The sequence below is a fragment of the Bombina bombina genome, chromosome 5 (genome assembly GCF_027579735.1).
Source record: "Bombina bombina isolate aBomBom1 chromosome 5, aBomBom1.pri, whole genome shotgun sequence".
NCBI lineage: Eukaryota > Metazoa > Chordata > Amphibia > Anura > Bombinatoridae > Bombina > Bombina bombina.
Window position 1 is genome coordinate 1,148,382,236 of NC_069503.1, and position 12,469 is coordinate 1,148,394,704.

General features: G+C 44.6%; 1 protein-coding gene across 1 annotated transcript in view; it reads left to right on the top strand.

Moving 5' to 3' along the window:
- The window catches only part of NRBP2 (nuclear receptor binding protein 2), a 179,132-nt gene that overhangs the window by 152,517 nt on the left and 14,146 nt on the right, over positions 1-12,469 (top strand). The window lies entirely within an intron of this gene.

The window sequence follows — 12,469 nt, forward strand, 5'->3', positions numbered from 1 at the left end:
ATAACTCTCCCTATAACTCCTCCTATTGCACCATATAACCCTCCTTAAAACTCCTCCTATTGCACCATATAACCCTCCCTATAACTCCTCCTATTGCACCATATAACCCTCCCTATACCTCCTCCTATTGCACCATATAACCCTCCCTATAACACCTCCTATTGCACCATATGACCCTCCCTATAATTCCTTCTATTGCACCATATAACCCTCCCTATAACCCCTCCTATTGCGCCATATAACCCTCCCGATAACTCCTCCTATTGCACCATATAACCCTCCCTATAACTCCTCCTATTGCACCATATAACCCTCCCTATAACCCCTCCTATTGCGCCATATTACCCTCCCTATAACCCCTCCTATTGCACCATATAACCCTCCCTATAACTCCTCCTACTGCACCATATAACTCTACATATCACTCCTCCTATTGCACCATATAACCCTCCCTATAACTCCTCCTATTGCTCCATATAACCCTCCCTATAACTCCTCCTATTGCTCCATATAACCCTCCCTATAACTCCTCCTATTGCTCCATATAACCCTCCCTATAACTCCTCCTATTGCACAATATAACCCTCCCTATAACTCCTCCTATTGCACCATATAACCCTCCCTATAACTCCTCCTGTTGCACCATATAACCCTCCATATACCTCCTCCAATTGCATCATATAACCCTCCTTATAACTCATCCTATTGCAGCATATAACCCTCCCTATAACTCCTATCGCACCATATAACCCTCCCTATAACTCCTCCTATTGCACCATATAACCCTCCCTATAACTCCTCCTGTTGCACCATATAACCCTCCCTATAACTCCTTCTATTGCATCATATAACCCTCCTTATAACTCATCCTATTGCAGCATATAACCCTCCCTGTATCTCTTCCTATTGCATCATATAACCCTCCCTATAACTCCTCCTATTGCACCATATAACCCTCCCTATAACTCCTCCTATTGCACCATATAACCCTCCCTATAACTCCTCCTATTGCACCATATAACCCTCCTTATAACCTCCTATTGCTCCATATTACCCTCCCTATAACTCCTCCTATTGCACCATATAACCCTCCCTATAACTCCTCCTATTGCACCATATAACCCTCCCTATAGATCCTCCTATTGCACCATATAACCCTCCCTATAACTCCTCCTATTGCACCATATAACCCTCCCTATAACTCCTCCTATTGCACCATATAACCCTCCCTATAACTCCCCTATTGCACCATATAACCCTCCATATAAGCCCTCCTATTGCACCATATAACCCTCCTTATAACTCCTCCTATTGTACCATATAACCCTCCCTATACCTCCTCCTATTGTACCATATAACCCTCCTTATAACTCCTCCTATTGTACCATATAACCTCCCTATAACTCCTCCTATTGAACCATATAACCCTCCCTATAACTCCTCCTGTTGCATCATATAACCTCCCTATAACTCCTCCTATCGCACTATATAACCCTCCCTATAACTCCTCCTATTGCACCATATAACCCTCTCTATAACTCCTCCTATTGCACCATATAACCCTCCCTATAACTCCTCCTATTGCACCATATAACCCTCCCTATAACTCCTCCTATTGCTCATATAACCCTCCCTATAACTCCTCCTATTGCACCATATAACCCTCCCTAAAACTCCTCTTATTGCACCATATAACCCTCCGTATAACTCCTCCTATTGCACCATATAACCCTCCCTATAACACCTCCTATTGCACCATATGACCCTCCCTATAACTCCTTCTATTGCACCATATAACCCTCCATATAACTCCTCCTATTGCACCATATAACCCTCCCTATAACTCCTCCTATTGCACCATATAACCCTCCCTATAACTCCTCCTGTTGCTCCATATAACCCTCCCTATAACTCCTCCTATTGCACCATATAACCCTCCCTATAACTCCTACTATTGCACCATATAACCCTCCCTATAATTCCTCCTATTGCACCATATGACCCTCCCTATAACTCCTCCTATTGCACCGTATAACCCTCCCTATAACTCCTCCTATTGCCCCATATAACCCTCCCTATAATTCCTCCTATTGCACCATATAACCCTCCCTATAACTCCTCCTATTGCTCCATATAACCCTCCCTATAACTCCTCCTATTGCACCATATAACTCTCACTATAACTCCTCCTATTGCACCATATAACCCTCCTTAAAACTCCTCCTATTGCACCATATAACCCTCCCTATAACTCCTCCTATTGCACCATATAACCCTCCCTATACCTCCTCCTATTGCACCATATAACCCTCCCTATAACACCTCCTATTGCACCATATGACCCTCCCTATAATTCCTTCTATTGCACCATATAACCCTCCCTATAACCCCTCCTATTGCGCCATATAACCCTCCCGATAACTCCTCCTATTGCACCATATAACCCTCCCTATAACTCCTCCTATTGCACCATATAACCCTCCCTATAACCCCTCCTATTGCGCCATATTACCCTCCCTATAACCCCTCCTATTGCACCATATAACCCTCCCTATAACTCCTCCTACTGCACCATATAACTCTACATATCACCCCTCCTATTGCACCATATAACCCTCCCTATAACTCCTCCTATTGCACCATATAACCCTCCCTATAACTCCTCCTATTGCTCCATATAACCCTCCCTATAACTCCTCCTATTGCTCCATATAACCCTCCCTATAACTCCTCCTATTGCACAATATAACCCTCCCTATAACTCCTCCTATTGCACCATATAACCCTCCCTATAACTCCTCCTGTTGCACCATATAACCCTCCATATACCTCCTCCAATTGCATCATATAACCCTCCTTATAACTCATCCTATTGCAGCATATAACCCTCCCTATAACTCCTATCGCACCATATAACCCTCCCTATAACTCCTCCTATTGCACCATATAACCCTCCCTATAACTCCTCCTGTTGCACCATATAACCCTCCCTATAACTCCTTCTATTGCATCATATAACCCTCCTTATAACTCATCCTATTGCAGCATATAACCCTCCCTGTATCTCTTCCTATTGCATCATATAACCCTCCCTATAACTCCTCCTATTGCACCATATAACCCTCCCTATAACTCCTCCTATTGCACCATATAACCCTCCCTATAACTCCTCCTATTGCACCATATAACCCTCCTTATAACCTCCTATTGCTCCATATTACCCTCCCTATAACTCCTCCTATTGCACCATATAACCCTCCCTATAACTCCTCCTATTGCACCATATAACCCTCCCTATAGATCCTCCTATTGCACCATATAACCCTCCCTATAACTCCTCCTATTGCACCATATAACCCTCCCTATAACTCCTCCTATTGCACCATATAACCCTCCCTATAACTCCCCTATTGCACCATATAACCCTCCATATAAGCCCTCCTATTGCACCATATAACCCTCCTTATAACTCCTCCTATTGTACCATATAACCCTCCCTATACCTCCTCCTATTGTACCATATAACCCTCCTTATAACTCCTCCTATTGTACCATATAACCTCCCTATAACTCCTCCTATTGAACCATATAACCCTCCCTATAACTCCTCCTGTTGCATCATATAACCTCCCTATAACTCCTCCTATCGCACTATATAACCCTCCCTATAACTCCTCCTATTGCACCATATAACCCTCTCTATAACTCCTCCTATTGCACCATATAACCCTCCCTATAACTCCTCCTATTGCACCATATAACCCTTCCTATAACTCCTCTTATTGTACCATATAACCCTCCCTATAACTCCTCCTAATGCACCATATAACCCTCCCTATAACTCCTCCTAATGCATCGTATAACCCTCCCTATAACTCCTCCTACTGCACCATATAACTCTACATATCACTCCTCCTATTGCACCATATAACCCTCCCTATAACTCCTCCTATTGTACCATATAACCCTCCCTATAACTCCTCCTGTTGCACCATATAACCCTCCCTATAACTCCTCCTATTGCACCATATAACCCTCCCTATAACTCCTCCTATTGCACCATATAACCCTCCCTATAACTCCTCCTATTGCACCATATAACCCTCCCTATAACTCCTCCTATTGCACCATATAACCCTCCCTATATCTCCTCCTATTGCACCATATAACCCTCCCTATAACTCCTCCTATTGCTCCATATAACCCTCCCTATAACTCCGCCTATTGCACATATAACCCTCCTTATAACTCCTCCTATTCCACCTTATAACCCTCTGTATAACTCCTCCTATTGCACCATATTACCTTCCCTATAACTCCTCCTATTGCACCATATAACCCTCCCTATAACTCCTCCTATTGCACCATATTGCCCACCCTATAACTCCTCCTATTGCACCATATAACCCTCCCTATAACTCCTCCTATTGCACCATATAGCCCTGCCTATAACTCCTCCTATTGCACCATATAACCCTTCCTATAACTCCTCCTATTGCACCATATAACCCTCCCTATAACTCCTCCTATTGCACCATATAACCCTCCCTATAACTCCTCCTATTGCACCATATAACCCTCCCTATAACTCCTCCTATTGCACCTTATAACCCTCCCTATAACTCCTCCTATTGCACCATATAACCCTCCCTATAACTCCTCCTATTGCACCTTATAACCCTCCCTATAACTCCTCCTATTGCACCATATAACCCTCCTTATAACTCCTCCTATTGCACCTTATAACCCTCCCTATAACTCCTCCTATAGCACCATATAACCCTCCCTATAACTCCTCCTATTGCACCATATAACCCTTCCTATAACTCCTCCTATTGCATCATATAACCCTCCTTATAACTCCTCCTATTGCACCATATAACCCTCCCTATAACTCCTCATATTGCACCATATAACCCTCCCTATAACTCCTCCTATTGCCCCATATAACCTTCCCTATAACTCCTCATGTTGCACCATATAACCCTCCCTATAACTCCTCCTATTGCACCATATAACCCTCCCTATAACTCCTCCTATTGCACCATATAACCCTCCCTATAACTCCTCCTATTGCACCATATAACCCTCCCTATAACTCCTCCTATTGCACCATATAACCCTCCCTATAACTCCTCCTATTGCACCATATAACCCTCCCTATAACTCCTCCTATTGCACCATATAACTCTCCCTATTACTCCTCCTATTGCACCATATAACCCTCCCTATAACTCCTATTGCATAATATAACCCTCCCTATAACTCCTCCTATTGCCCCATATAACCCTCCCTATAACTCCTCCTATTGCACCATATAACCCTCCCTATAACTCCTCCTATTGCACCATATAACACTCCCCATAACTCCTCCTATTCCCCCACATAACCCTCCCTATAACTCGGCCCATAGAACCCTCCCTATTACTCTTCCTATGGTACCATATAGCCCTTCCTATAACTCCTCCAATTGCCCCATAGAACCCTCCCTATTACTCTTCTTATGGTACCATATAAACCTCCCTATATCTCCTATTTCACCATATAACCCTCCCTATTACTCCTCCTATAGCACCATATAACCCTTCCTATAACTCCTCCTATTGCACCATATAACCCTCCCTATAACTCATCCTATTGCACCATATAACTCCTCCTATGGCATCATATAACCCTCCCTATAACTCCTCCTATTGCCCCATATAACCCTCCCTATAACTCCTCCTATTGCACAATATAGCCCTCCCTATAACTCCTCCTATTGCACCATATAACCTTCCCTATAACTCCTCCTATTGCACCATATAACTTCTCCTATGGCATCATATAACCCTCCCTATAACTCCTCCTGTTGCACCATATAACTCCTCCTATGGCATCATATAACCCTCCCTATAACTCATCCTATAGCACCATATAACCCTTCATATAACTCCTCCTATTGCACTATATAACCCTCCCTATAACTCCTCCTATCGCCCCATATAACCCACCCTATAACTCCTCCTATTGCACCATATAACCCTCCCTATAACTCCTCCTATTGCACCATATAACCCTCCCTATAACTCCTCCTATAGCCCCATATAACCCTCCCTATAACTCCTCCTATAGCCCCATATAACCCACCCTATAACTCCTCCTATTGCACCATATAACCCTCCCTATAACTCCTCCTATTGCACCATATAACCCTCCCTATAACTACTATTGCACCATATAACCCTCCCTATAACTCCTCCTATTGCACCATATAACCCTCCCTATAACTCCTATTGCACCATATAACCCTCCCTATAACTCCTCCTATTGCACCATATAACCCTCCCTATAACTCCTCCTATTGCACCATATAACCCTCCCTATAACTCCTCCTATTGCACCATATAACCCTCCCTATAACTCCTCCTATTGCACCATATAACCCTCCCTAAAACTCCTCTTATTGCACCATATAACCCTCCCTATAACCCCTCCTATTGCACCATATAACCCTCCCTATAACTCCTCCTATTGTACCATATAACCCTCCCTATAACTCCTCCTATTGCACCATATAACCCTCCCTATAACTCCTCCTATTGCACCATAGAACCCTCCCTATAACTCCTCCTATTGCACAATATAACCCTCCTTATAACTCCTCTTGTTGCACCATATAACCCTCCCTATAACTCCTCCTATTGCCCCATATAACCCTCCCTATAACTCCTCTTGTTGCACCATATAACCCTCCCTATAACCCCTCCTATTGCACCATATAACCCTCCCTATAATTCCTCCTATTGCATCATATAACCCTCCCTATAACTCCTCCTATTGCACCATATAACCCTCCCTATAACTCCTCCTATTGCACCATATAACCCTCCCTATAACTCATCCTATTGCACCATATAACCCTCCCTATAACTCCTCCTATTGCACCATATAACTGTGACAAAACCAATCTCGCCACTGTACATTGGAGGGCCTGTTATAGAACATTCTTTGGGCTGGAGGTACATGGGCTTAAGGATACCCAGAGACTGCATGGAAATATGGAATTTTATATGCTGGACACCCCATGTACTTTCATACCTCTGTCTTATGTCTATGTCACCCTGTATCCATAAATACAGGATGGGTACAGGGTGTGAGTGCCCCTTGTGGGAGCAATTGTGACTCTATAAGCAAAGTGGGCATAAAAGACTTTATAGCTAATAAGAACTGTTCCTATATTCTGTAATAAGATGTATTCTATGTATGTTTAAGATCTGATTGTGTCTCAGGAGTCTGTCTGGGTAAACTGATTGTGTCCTTGTGTGATTATGTTAACTAGACTGCCCAACATCAGATTGTCTGAGTAAACGTTCTTCCCTAGTTAATTAACTTAATATGTTAATCTGTTTTACCTGTGAATAGACAATTGTTTGATGCATTGTTCATATGTTTGCTTTACTGTTAAACCAATGCCCTTTGTAACCTGAAGCCAGGGTGTATAAATCTGTGTGCTGCCTTCAAATAAAGCATATATTCTGTTTAAACCTGAAAACTGGCTGGTTTGTGAATTGCTGATTCCCTATGCAGGACGTTGTTCCCTGGTATTAACCCTTGGTACACTGTTGGTACCGTAACATTGGTGGCAGCGACGGAATGAACCTTATCGCCCAGAAGAGCAACTACACAAGCCAGTAACCTCAGGAAGAGGGGGATTATTACAATACTGACTAAGATGGAAAAGAGAAAAGTAAATTTTGCAGCTTTTAAAAACTTCCTGGAAACAGAAGGAGAGATTGATGGGTACCTTGCGGATTTTGAGAGGCAATGTGCACTACACAAGGTACCCGCAGAGGACTGGGTCACGATATTATCTGGAAAATTATCCGGCCGGGCCAGAGAGGCTTTTCGGGCCATTCCAGATGAGGAAGTCAGGGATTATAATACTGTAAAAGAGGCTCTGCTCTCCAGGTATGCGGTTACACCGGAGGCATACCGGAGGCGGTTCAGAGACACTGTTAAAGTAGCTGGAGATTCCTACCTTGAGTGGGCATGTAAGGTGCACCGCACAGCAGCTCACTGGATAGCGGGGTGCCAAGCCGTATCTGGGGAAGAGGTGCTGCAGCTATTCCTGTTGGAACATTGCTTCGACAAGTTACCCGCAGGAGTTCGAGAGTGGGTTCGGGACCGTAAACCCTCCACCCTGCAGGAAGCGGCTCGCTTGGCAGATGAGTATACGGATGCCCGCAAACTGGACACTGCTACCACTAAGCCCCCTGCTAGAGTGGAGTACAGACCCCCAGTCACCCCAGCAGCTGCCAGTTACCAAACCCCGGCGCACCGCTATACCACACGGCCTCCGGCCACAAACTACTCTCAGAGAGCCCTGTTCAATTTGCGGTGCTACTCACAACCTATTCGGTGCTTTAGATGTAAGCAACTAGGGCACAAAAGACCAGAGTGTCCCCTAAACGCAGCGAACCAAGCGCAGTCCTGGAGAAGACCCGCCGGCGGAATCCCACGTAATCCTCAGCCTGCGGCCCGCTACGTAGAGGCGCAAGAATGCTGGAGCATCCTACATGAGGCAGACCTTGTGCAAGCTGCCCACCGGAATAACCGGCAACTGGTTAAAGTGAATGGGAAGGAGGTCAGTGGTCTACGGGATACTGGTGCTACCATGACCTTGCTTCAAAAGAACTTGGTGTCTGAGAAACAGTACACTGGAGACACTGTGGCTGTGAGGGTAGCAGGGGGCGATGTGTTCAGCCTACCTGTTGCCAGGGTACATTTGGATTGGGGAGTGGGCGCTAGACCTGTGAATGTGGGGGTCAAGAAGGACTTACCTGCTGATGTTCTTCTTGGAAATGACTTGGCCCCCCTTGTTTCTGCCTACGCTCCTATGGTTCCCGCTGATGTTAACTCTGTGACTACCCGTGCCCAGATCCGTGTCACAGAGACTGACCCACCTGCTGCTGAGCCCCAGGACGCTGAGCTCAGTAAATCTCTATCCGCTATTGATATGTGGAGGTCCCGTTACAATGCGCTGATGAAGGAGAAGAGGAGCGCAGAGGAAAAAGCACATTTAGAACAGGAATCTCTGCTAGACAAGCTGCACCGACAGACTGCAGAAAACACCAGCTTGAGAGTGGGACATGAAACCTTAAAGACAAACTTAATGACACTTGAGGAGAAGCTGACGCTGGCTCATAGTGAGGTGCAGCAACTCAAGGGCACCCTATGTCAGTATGAAGGGATTGTGGATACCTATAAAGAGCAGGTACAGAAAACTCGTAAAGAAGCTGATGGGATTTTGAAGGACTGTTTGGCCCTGGTCTGGGCACTGAGGAATTTGAACCCTTGTTTGTATGGACAGGAATTCTCTCTCATAACGGGAATACAGATGGATTGTCCCAGCAAACTGACATGCCTACCAGGCGCTCTGGTGGTATATGGCACAGTATATACCCTGGACAGCCGAGCATGACAAACCAGAGGGAGAGGAGTTTGATGGTCCTGTCCCCCAGCAACACGGCTGTTTAGCCAAAGGGGAGACGATTGGTCTCCCCCTCCAGCAGCACAGCTATGTATCCAAAGGGGAGACAGTCGGTCTTCCCCTCCAGCAACCAGGCTCCCACCAGGCTACTTCCATGGTAGTGCTGGCACCCGGGCAGAGTACAGCTGGTCTCTGCCCACCTTGCAACCCACCAATTCAGCGTACCAGTCCCCCACACAGCTGTGGTGAGGTACCTGGACATGGACAAGTTTTCCCCGTACTCAGGTGTAGTAACCATTTATTGTGGGTGGGCTGTACTACTAATTGTGTTTTATGGGTGGGTTGCTGGACTAACCAGGGCACTGACCGGCAGGAGGTCAGATACCCTGTTAGTCTGTTTGGAAAAGGGGAGAGATGTGACAAAACCAATCTCGCCACTGTACATTGGAGGGCCTGTTATAGAACATTCTTTGGGCTGGAGGTACATGGGCTTAAGGATACCCAGAGACTGCATGGAAATATGGAATTTTATATGCTGGACACCCCATGTACTTTCATACCTCTGTCTTATGTCTATGTCACCCTGTATCCATAAATACAGGATGGGTACAGGGTGTGAGTGCCCCTTGTGGGAGCAATTGTGACTCTATAAGCAAAGTGGGCATAAAAGACTTTATAGCTAATAAGAACTGTTCCTATATTCTGTAATAAGATGTATTCTATGTATGTTTAAGATCTGATTGTGTCTCAGGAGTCTGTCTGGGTAAACTGATTGTGTCCTTGTGTGATTATGTTAACTAGACTGCCCAACATCAGATTGTCTGAGTAAACGTTCTTCCCTAGTTAATTAACTTAATATGTTAATCTGTTTTACCTGTGAATAGACAATTGTTTGATGCATTGTTCATATGTTTGCTTTACTGTTAAACCAATGCCCTTTGTAACCTGAAGCCAGGGTGTATAAATCTGTGTGCTGCCTTCAAATAAAGCATATATTCTGTTTAAACCTGAAAACTGGCTGGTTTGTGAATTGCTGATTCCCTATGCAGGACGTTGTTCCCTGGTATTAACCCTTGGTACACTGTTGGTACCGTAACAATAACCCTCCCAATAACTCCTCCTATTGCACCATATGACCCTCCCTATAACTCCTCCTATTGCACCATATAACCCTCTCTATAACTCATCCTATTGCACCATATAACCCCCCTATAACTCCTCCTATTGCAACATATAACCCTCCCTATAACTCCTCCTATTGCACCATATAACCCTCCCTATAACTCATCGTATTGCAGCATATAACCCTCCCTATATCTCCTCCTATTGCACTATATAACCCTCCCTATAACTCCTTCTATTGCACCATATAACCCTCCCAATAACTCCTCCTATTGCACCATATAACCCTCCCTATAACTCCTCCTATTGCACCATATAACCCTCCATATAACTCCTCCAATTGCACCATATAACCCTCTCGATAACTCCTCCTATTGCACCATATAACCCTCCCTATAACTCCTCCTATCGCCCCATATAACCCTCCCTATAACTCCTCCTATCGCCCCATATAACCCACCCTATAACTCCTCCTATTGCCCCATAGAACCCTCCCTATAACTCTTTATGTTGCACCATATAACCCTCACTATAACTCCTATTGCACCATATAACACTCCCCATAACTCCTCCTATTCCCCCACATAACCCTCCCTATAACTCGGCCCATAGAACCCTCCCTATTACTCTTCCTATGGTACCATATAAACCTCCTTATACCTCCTATTTCACCATATAACCCTTCCTATTACTCCTCCTATAGCACCATATAGCCCTTCTTATAACTCCTCCAATTGCCCCATAGAACCCTCCCTATTACTCTTCTTATGGTACCATATAAACCTCCCTATATCTCCTATTTCACCATATAACCCTCCCTATTACTCCTCCTATAGCCCCATATAACCCTCCCTATAACTCCTCCTATCGCCCCATATAACCCACCCTATAACTCCCCCTGTTGCACCATATATCCCTCCCTATAACTCATCCTATAGCACCATATAACCCTTTATATAACTCCTCCTATTGCACTATATAACCCTCCCTATAACTCCTCCTATAGCCCCATATAACCCTCCCTATAACTCCTCCTATCGCCCCATATAACCCACCCTATAACTCGTCCTATTGCACCATATAACCCTCCCTATAACTCCTCCTATTGCCCCATATAACCCTCCCTATAACTCCTCATGTTGCACCATATAACCCTCCCTATAACTCCTCCTATTGCACCATATAACCCTCCCTATAACTCCTCCTATTGCACCATATAACCCTCCCTATAACTCCTCCTATTGCACCATATAACCCTCCCTATAACTCCTCCTATTGCACCATATAACCCTCCCTATAACTCCTATTGCACCATATAACCCTCCCTATAACTCCTATTGCACCATATAACCCTCCCTATAACTCCTGCTATTGCACCATATAACCCTCCCTATAACTCCTATTGCACCATATAACCCTCCCTATAACTCCTATTGCACCATATAACCCTCCCTATAACTCCTCCTATTGCACCATATAACCCTCCCTATAACTCCTCCTATTGCACCATATAACCCTCCCTATAACTCCTATTGCACCATATAACCCTCCCTATAACTCCTATTGCACCATATAACCCTCCCTATAACTCCTCCTGTTGCACCATATAACCCTCCCTATAACTCCTATTGCATAATATAACCCTCCCTATAACTCCTCCTATTGCCCCATATAACCCTCCCTATTACTCCTCCTATTGCACCATATAACTCTCCCTATAACTCCTCCAATTGCCCCATAGAACCCTCCCTATTACTCTTCTTATGGTACCATATAAACCTCCCTATATCTCCTATTTCACCATATAACCCTCCCTATTACTCCTCCTATAGCACCATATAACCCTTCCTATAACTCCTCCTATTGCATCATATA